The following is a 9169-nucleotide window of genomic DNA, read 5'->3' as shown; positions in this document are numbered from 1 at the left end:
CCAACGTTATGGTGCATGACCGCCACCTACTGTACTGGAGTGTGGACCCAGCCAGCCCCGTTGATCTTTAATTAAAACGATAACATATTGAGACTACATCTAAATGACGTTCTACTCTTTAAACTAATTTATTGTATCCCCTTCCCCTCATACTAGATCTCAGCCTCTCTCTCTAAAATACTGCCCACACAGTATAAACACATGATCCACGGTCTCTGTTTCCTGTTGGGTGCTTTCTTTTCACATTGAGGACTTATTCAACCAGCTGTGTTCCACCCTTCATCTTGTAAAAATAGACTCCTCTCTTCTGTCCCTTCCTGCCGTCCTCCGCTCCCCAATTTTCCTCTGTACCTGAAATAAATGCCTGCCCTTAGTATCTCTATTCCACTGCTCCTGTCACCTCTACACCATCACTGTCTATATCAGGCTGTTAACCTGTTATCTCTACACCATCACTGTCTATATCAGGCTATTAACCTGTCATCTCTACACCATCACTGTCTATATCAGGCTTTAACCTGTCATCTCTACACCATCACTGTCTATATCAGGCTATTAACCTGTCATCTCTACACCATCACTGTCTATATCAGGCTTTAACCTGCTCCTGTCATCTCTACACCATCACTGTCTATATCAGGCTTTAACCTGCTCCTGTCATCTCTACACCATCACTGTCTATATCAGGCTTTAACCTGTCATCTCTACACCATCACTGTCTATATCAGGCTTTTAACCTGTCATCTCTACACCATCACTGTCTATATCAGGCTTTTAACCTGCTCCTGTCATCTCTACACCATCACTGTCTATATCAGGCTTTTAACCTGTCATCTCTACACCATCACTGTCTATATCAGGCTGTTAACCTGCTCCTGTCATCTCTACACCATCACTGTCTATATCAGGCTATTAACCTGTTATCTCTACACCATCACTGTCTATATCAGGCTTTAACCTGTCATCTCTATCCATCACTGTCTATATCAGGCTTTAACCTGTCATCTCTACACCATCACTGTCTATATGTTAGGTCATCTCTACTCCATCACTGTTAACCAGGCTGTTAACCTGTCATCTCTACACCATCACTGTCTAGGCTTTAACCATCACTCACTGTCTATATCAGGCTGTTAACCTGTCATCTCTACACCATCACTGTCTATATCAGGCTGTTAACTGTCATCTCTACATATCACTGTCTATAGGCTTTAACCTGCTCCTGTTATCTCTACACCATCACTGTCTATATCAGGCTGTTAACCTGTTATCTCTACACCATCACTGTCTATATCAGGCTTTTAACCTGTCATCTCTACACCATCACTGTCTATATCAGGCTGTTAACCTGTCATCTCTACACCATCACTGTCTATATCAGGCTTTTAACCTGCTCCTGTCATCTCTACACCATCACTGTCTATATCAGGCTGTTAACCTGTCATCTCTACACCATCACTGTCTATATCAGGCTGTTAACCTGTCATCTCTACACCATCACTGTCTATATCAGGCTTTTAACCTGCTCCTGTCATCTCTACACCATCACTGTCAATATCAGGCTTTAAACCTGCCATCTCTACACCATCACTGTCCATATTACCCCCTTCAGAAGCTAGACAGCTAACTAGCTACTAGCTAGTAGTCACCCAATGTGGTATAGATCTGCTATTGTTTACCCCCTTCAGAAGCTAGACAGCTAACTAGCTACTAGCTAGTAGTCAACCCACCTCACCCAATGTGGTATGGATCTGCTATTTATTAGCCCCTTCAGAAGCTAGACAGCTAACTAGCTACTAGTCAGTTAGCCACTGCTAGCGGTCATTCCTACAACCTGCCTCACCCAATGTGGTATAGATCTGCTATTTTATACCCCCTTCAGAAGCTAGACAGCTAACTAGCTACTAGCTAGTCGTCAGTTAGCCACTGCTAGCGGTCATCCCCGTTAACTTGGACATCAGACAGCCTCAACCTGGTCAACTCCTGCCAGTCTGCACAATGCGATATCAACCCAGAGCATATGGGACTGCTTTTCTCTACCACATCTCCAGATTCCTACAGTAAGCTCTGAACCTTTACTCCGGATCATTGCAGCTAGCTAGCTACTACCCGAGTGGCTAATCCTGGCTAATGTCTCTGTCCCGAAACCAGCACCAGTTAGCCTGGAGCTAGCCTCGAGCTAGACCCATCTCCCGGCTAACCGAAGAGATCCATCAGACAATTCCTGGGCTTAAATACCTCTTTTGCCAATTGGCCTGAACCCTTTGCTGCCGACACGGAGCCCCACTGATCCATCACGACTGGTCTGCCGAGGGGGTTTCAAAAGGTTCTTCCGTCGCAACGTCCCCTTGAGGCCCATCTGCTAGCCCCGGCCTGCTAGCTGGCTGAATCGCTGTCTCCAGCTCGCCTAGCTACTCACTGGACCCTATGATCACTCAGTTACACATGCCTCTCCCTAACGTCAATATGTCTTGTCCATTGCTGTTTTGGTTAGTGATTTCTGTCTTATTTCCCTGTAGAGACTCCAGCTCTGCTCAATATGCCTTAGCTCGCCCTTTAGTTCCACCCCCCACACATGCGCTGACCTACCCTGGCTTAAATGGTGCCCCTAGAGACAAAACCTCTCATCGTCACTCAATGCCTAGGTTTACCTCCACTGTACTCACATTCTACCATACCCTTGTCTGTACATTATGCCTTGAATCTATTCTTCAACACCCAGAAATCTGCTCCTTTTACTGTTCCGAACGCACTAGACAACCAGTTCTTATAGCCTTTAGCCGTACCCTTATCCTACTCCTCCTCTGGTGATGTAGAGGTTAACCCCTGTAGCCCCCAGTACCACACCTATTCCCTAGGTGCTCTCATTTGTTGACTTCTGTAACCATAAAAGCCTTGGTTTCATGCATGTTAACATTAGAAGCCTCCTCCCTAAGTTTGTTTTATTCACTGCTTTAGCACACTCTGCCAACCCTTATGTCCTAGCCGTGTCTGAATCCTGGTTTAGGAAGACCACCAAAAATCCTGAAATGTACATCCCTAACTATAACATTTTCTGACAAGATAGAACTGCCAAAGGGGGCGGAGTTGCAATCTACTGCAGAGATAGCTTGCAGAGTTCTGTCATAATATCCAGGTCTGTACCCAAACAGTTCAATCTTCTACTTATAAAAATCCACCTTTCCAGAAACAAGGCTCTTACTATTGCCGCTTGCTATAGACCATCTTATTACCCCCTTCAGTTAAGAATGTGTTCTTAACTGACTTGCCTGGTTAAATAAAGGTAAAAAAAAAAAAAAAATAAAAACATCTTCAGCCCCCAGCTGTGCCCTGGACACCATGTGTGAATTGATTGCCTCCCATATATCTTCAGAGTTCGTACTGTCAGGTGACCTAAACTGGGATATGCTTAACACCCCGGCCGTCCTACAATTTAAGATACATGCCCTTAATCTCACACAAATTATCAAGGAACCTACCAGGTACAACCCTAAATCCGTAACCATGAGCACCCTCTGAGATATCACCCTGACAAACTTCCCTCTAAATACACCTCTGCTGTTTTCAATCAGGATCTCAGAAATCACTGCCTCATTGCCCGTGTGCGTAATGTGTCTGCGGTCAGACCGCCCCTCATCACTGTCAAATACTCCCTAAAACACTTCAGTGAGCAAGCCTTTCTAATCAACCTGGCCCAGGTATCCTGGAAGGATATTGATCTCGTTCCGCCAGTAGAGGATGCCTGGTCAACGCATGCCGCATTAAAAAAATGTAGAACCAGGAACAGATAAAGCCCTTGGTACACCCCAGACATGACTGCCCTTGACCAGCACAAAAACATCCTGTGGCGTTCTGCATTAGCATTGAATAGCCCCCGCGATATGCAACTTTTCAGGGAAGTCGGGAACCAATGTACTCAGTCAGTTAGGAAAGCTAAGACAAGCTTTTTCAAACAGAAATGTGCTTTTTGTAGCACTAAGTTCAAAAGGTTTTGGGACACTGTAAAGTCCATGGAGAATAAGAGCACCTCCTTCTGGGACACTGTAAAGTCCATGGAGAACAAGAGCACCTCCTTCTGGGACACTGTAAAGTCCATGGAGAATAAGAGCACCTCCTTCTGGGACACTGCAAAGTCCATGGAGAATAAGAGAGCACCTCCTCCCAGCTGCCCACTGCACTGAGGCTCGGAAACACTGTCACCACCGATAAATCTACGATAATCGATCATTTCAATAAGCATTTCTCTATGGCTGGCCATGCTTTCCACCTGACTTCTCCTACCCCGGACAACATCTCAGCACCCCCCTACATCAACCAAGTTAACAGATCACCAACCATTTTTGAATCCCACCATGCCATCTCCACTATGCAATTAGGTTTCCGAGCTAGTCATGGGTGCACCTCAGCCATGCTCACGGTTCTAAACAATATCATAATCGCCATCGATAAAAGACAGTACTGTGCAGCCGTCTTCATCGACCTGGCCAAGGCTTTTGACTCTGCCAATCACTGCATTCTTATTGGCACACTCAACAGCCTTGGTTTCTCAAACGACTGCCTCGCCTTGTTCACCAACTACCTCTCTGATAGAGTTCAGTGTGTCAAATCGGAGGGCCTGTTGTCCTGGCCTCTGGCAGTCTCTATGGGGGTGCCACAAGGTTAAATTCTCGGGCCGACTCTCTTCTCTGTATACATCAATGATGTCACTCTTACTGCTGGTGATTCTCTGATCCACCTCTACGCAGACGACACCATTCTGTATACATCTGGCCCTTCCGTGGCCTCCAACTGCTTCTAAATGCTAGTATAACTAAATGCATGCTCTTCAACCGATTGCTGCCCACACCTACACGCCCAAATAGCATCACTACTCTGGACGGTTCTGACATAGAATATGTGGACATCTACAAATACCTAGGTGTCTGGTGAGACTGTAAACTCTCCTTTCAGACTCACATTAAACATCTCCAATCTAAAATTAAATCTAGAACTGGCTTCCTATTTCGCAACAAAGCCTCCTTCACTTATGCTGCCAAACATACCCTCGTAAAACTGACTATACTACCGATCCTTGACTTCGGCATTTACAAAATAGCCTCCAACACTGTACTCAGCATGTAGTCTATCACAGTGGCATCCGTTTTGTCACCAAAGCCCCATATACTACCCACCACTGCGACCTGCATACTCTCGTTGGCTGGCTCTCACTACATATTCGTCGCCAAACCCACTGGCTCCAGGTCATCTTTACGTCTTCGCTAGGTAAAGCCCCACCTTATCTCAGCTCACTGGTCATCAAAGCAACACCCACCCGTAGCATGCGCTCCAGCAGGTATTTTTCATTGGTCATCTCCAAAGCCAACACTTCCTTTGGCTGCCTTTCCTTCCAGTTCTCTACTGCCAATGACTGGAACGAATTGCAAAAATCACTGAAGCTGGAGACTTATATCTCCCGCTCTAACTTTAAGCATCAGCTGTTAGAGCAGCTTACCGATCACTGTACCTGTACACAGCCCATCTGTAAATAGCCCACCCAACTACCTCATCCCCATATTATCACCCTCTTGCTCTTTTGCAACCCAGTATCTCTACTTGAATAATTGTAATTATTTCGCCTCTATGGCTTATTTATTGCCTACCTCCCTACTCTTCTACATTTGCACACACTGTACATAGATTTTTAAAAAAAAATTATATTGTGTTATTGACTGTACGTTTGTTTATGTGAAACTCTGTTGTTGTTGTTTTTGTAGCACTGATTTGTTTTATCTTGGCCAGGCTGCAGTTGTAAATGAGAACTGGTTCTCAACTGGCCTACCTGGTTAAATAAGTAAAAAATATGCGGGGGCACAGGTTAGTCGAGGTAATATGTAAATGCAGGTAGAGGTAAAGTGACCATGCAAAGACGATGAACAGACAGTAGCAGCAGGGTAGCCATTTGGTTAGTTGTTCAGGAGTCTATTGGCTTTGGGGTAGAAGCTGTTAAGAAGCCTTTTGGACCTAGACTTGGCGTTCCGGTAATGCTTGCCGTGTGGTAGCAGAGAGAACAGTCTATGAGTAGGGAGGCTGGAGTCTTTGGCCATTTGTAGGCCCTTCCTCTGACACCGCCTGGTATAGAGGTCCTGGGTGGCATGAAGCTTCACAAATCTTTTCAGTGTTTTTAGGGGGAATAGGTTTTGTCGTGCCCTCTTCACGACTGTCTTGGTGTGTTTGGACCATGACATTTCGTTGGTGATGTGGACACCAAGGAACTTGAAGCTCTCAACCTGCTCCACTACAGCCCCGTCGATGAGAATGGGGGCGTGCTCGGCCCTCCTTTTCCTGTAGTTCATGTTCATCTCCTTTGTCTTGATCACGTTGAGGGAGAGGTTGTTGTCCAGGCACCACATGGTCAGGTCTCTGCTGACTTCCTCTCTATAGGCCATCTCATCGTTGTCAGTGATCAGGCCTACCACTGTTGTGTCATCGACAAACTTAATGATGGTGTTGTGCTTGGTCATGCAGTCATGGGTGAACAAGGAGTACAGGCGGGGACTGAGCACGGACCGCTGAGGGGCCCCCGTGTTGAAGATGAGTGTGGCAGATGTGTTGTTACCTACCCTTACCACCTAGGGGCGGCCCGTCGGGAAATCCAGGATCCAGTTGCAGAGGGAGATGTTTAGTCCCAGGAACTTAAGCTTAGTGGGGGTCCAACGGCTCAGACACGAGAGGTATGTGGCAGGGTCTACAGTCAATCACGGACTACAAAAACAAAACCAGCCCCGTTGTGGACCACGATGCCTTGCTCCCAGGCAGACTAAACAGATTCTTTGCTCACTTTGAGGACAATACAGTGCCACCAACACGGCCCGCTACAAAAACCTGCCGACTCTCCTTCACCGTGGCCAACGTGAGTAAAACATTTAAACGTGTTAACACTCGCAAGGCTGCCGGCCCAAATGTCATCCCTAGCCGCGTCCTCAGAGCATGAGCAGACCAGCTGGCTGGTGTGTTTACGGACATATTCAATCAATCCCTATCCCAGTCTGCTGTTCCCACTTGCTTCAAGAGGGCCACCATTGTTCCTATTCACAAGAAAGCTAAGGTAACTGAGCTAAACGACTACCACCTCGTAGCACTCACTTCCGTCATCATGAAGTGCTTTGAGAGACTAGTCAAGGACCATATCACCTCCACCCTACCTGATACCCTAGACCCACTCCAATTTGCTTACTGCCACAATAGGTCCACAGACGACGCAATCACAACCACACTGCCCTAACCCATCTGGGCAAGAGGAATACCTATGTGAGAATGCTGTTCATTGACTACAGCTCAGCATTTAACACCATAGTACCCTACAAACTCGTCATCAAGCTCGAGACCCTGGGTCTGAACCTCGCCCTATGCAACTGGATCCTGGACTTCCTGACGGGCCGCCCCCAGGTGGTGAGGGTAGGAAACATCTCCACCCCGCTGATCCTCAACACTGGGGCCCCACAAGGGTGTGTTCTCAGCCCTCTCCTGTACTCCCTGTTCACCCATGACTGTGTGGCCAAGCACGTCTCCAACTCAATCATCAAGTTTGCAGACGACACAACAGTGGTAGGCCTGATTACCAACAACGATGAGACGCCCTACAGGGAAGAGGTGAGGGCCCTCGGAGTTTGGTGTCAGGAAAATAACCTCACACTCAACGTCAACAAAACAAAAAGGAGATGATCATGGACTTCAGGTAACAGCAGCACCCCCTATCCACATCGACGGGACAGTAGTGGAGAAAGTGGAAAGTTTTAAGTTCCTCGGCGAACACATCACGGACAAACTGAAACCAACACAGACAGCATGGTGAAGAAGGTGCAACAGCGCCTCTTCAACCTCAGGAGACTGAACAAATTTGGCTTGTCACCAAAAACACTCATAAACTTTTACAGATGCACAATTGAGAGCATCCTGTATCACCGCCTGGTACGGCAACTGCTCCGCCCTCAACCGTAAGGCTCTCCAGAGGGTAGTGAGGTCTGCGTAAAGCATCACCGGGGGCAAACTACCTGCCCTCCAGGACACCTACACAACCCGATGTTACAGGAAGGCCATAAAGATCATCAAGGACAACAACCACCCGAACCACTGCCTGTTCACCCCGCTATCATCCAGAAGGCGAGGTCAGTACAGGTGCATCAAAGCTGGGACCGAGAGACTGAAAAACAGCTTCTATCTCAAGGCCATCAGACTGTTAAACAGCCACCACTAACATTGAGTGGCTGCCAACATACTGACTCAAATCTCTAGCCACTTTAATAATTAAAAATGGGATGTAATAAATGTATCACTAGTCACTTTAAACAATGGCACTTTATATAATATTTACATACTGTACATTACTCATCTCATATGTAAATACTGTACTCTATACCATCTACTGCATCTTGCCTATGCCGCACGGCCATCGCTCATTCATATATTTATATGTACATATTCTTATTCATGTGTACATACACTTATGTCAATAAGGTGGTAATTGTTAGATTACTTGATATTACTGCACGGTCGGAACTAGAAGCACAAGCATTTCGCTACACTCGCATTATTAACATCTGCTAACCATGTGACCAATAAAATTTGATTTAGTGATGAGCTTTGAGGGCACTATAGTGTTGAACACTGAGCTGTAGTCAATGTATAGCATTATCACAAAGGTGTTCCTCTTGTCCAGGTGGGAGGGCAGTGTGGAGTGCAGTAGAGGTTGCGTAATCTGTGGATCTGTTGGGGCGGTATGCAAATTGGAGTGGGTCTAGTGTTTCTGGGATAACGGTGTTGATGTGAGCCATTACCAGCCTTTCAAAGCACTTCATGGCTACAGATGTGTGCTACAGGTCGGTAGTCATTTAGGCAGGTTACCATGGTGTTCTTGAGCACAGGGTCTATGGTGGTCTGCTTGAAACATGTTGGTATTACAGACTCGGTCAGGGACAGGTTGAAAATGTCAGTGAAGACACTTGCCAGTTGGTCAGCGCATGCTCGGAGTACACGTCCTGGTAACCCGTGTGAATGGTTGTGAATGGTGACCTGTTTAAAGGTCTTACTCACATCGGCTACGGAGAGCGTGATCACACAGTCGTCCGGAACAGCTGGAGCTCCCATGCATGCCTCAGTGTTGCTTGCCTTGAAGCGTGCATAGAAGTCATTT

At 46.6% G+C, this 9169-nt stretch overlaps 1 long non-coding RNA gene across 2 annotated transcripts; it reads right to left on the bottom strand.

The window, feature by feature from the left end:
* Positions 1-436: 436 nt before the first annotated feature.
* LOC127915564 (uncharacterized) lies at positions 437-1549 on the bottom strand. Of its 2 annotated transcripts, none has more exons than XR_008091346.1 (3): positions 1523-1549; positions 918-958; positions 437-695 (listed from the first exon to the last, which is right to left on the bottom strand). It is a non-coding gene; the product is annotated as an uncharacterized LOC127915564 (long non-coding RNA). The 2 variants fall into 2 exon arrangements; XR_008091345.1 differs by lacking the exon at positions 1523-1549 and adding an exon at positions 1391-1417.
* Positions 1550-9169: the final 7620 nt, after the last annotated feature.

This window comes from Oncorhynchus keta, chromosome 35, assembly GCF_023373465.1.
Source record: "Oncorhynchus keta strain PuntledgeMale-10-30-2019 chromosome 35, Oket_V2, whole genome shotgun sequence".
Classification (NCBI taxonomy): domain Eukaryota; kingdom Metazoa; phylum Chordata; class Actinopteri; order Salmoniformes; family Salmonidae; genus Oncorhynchus; species Oncorhynchus keta.
This window is presented reverse-complemented; position numbering and strand designations above follow the sequence as displayed.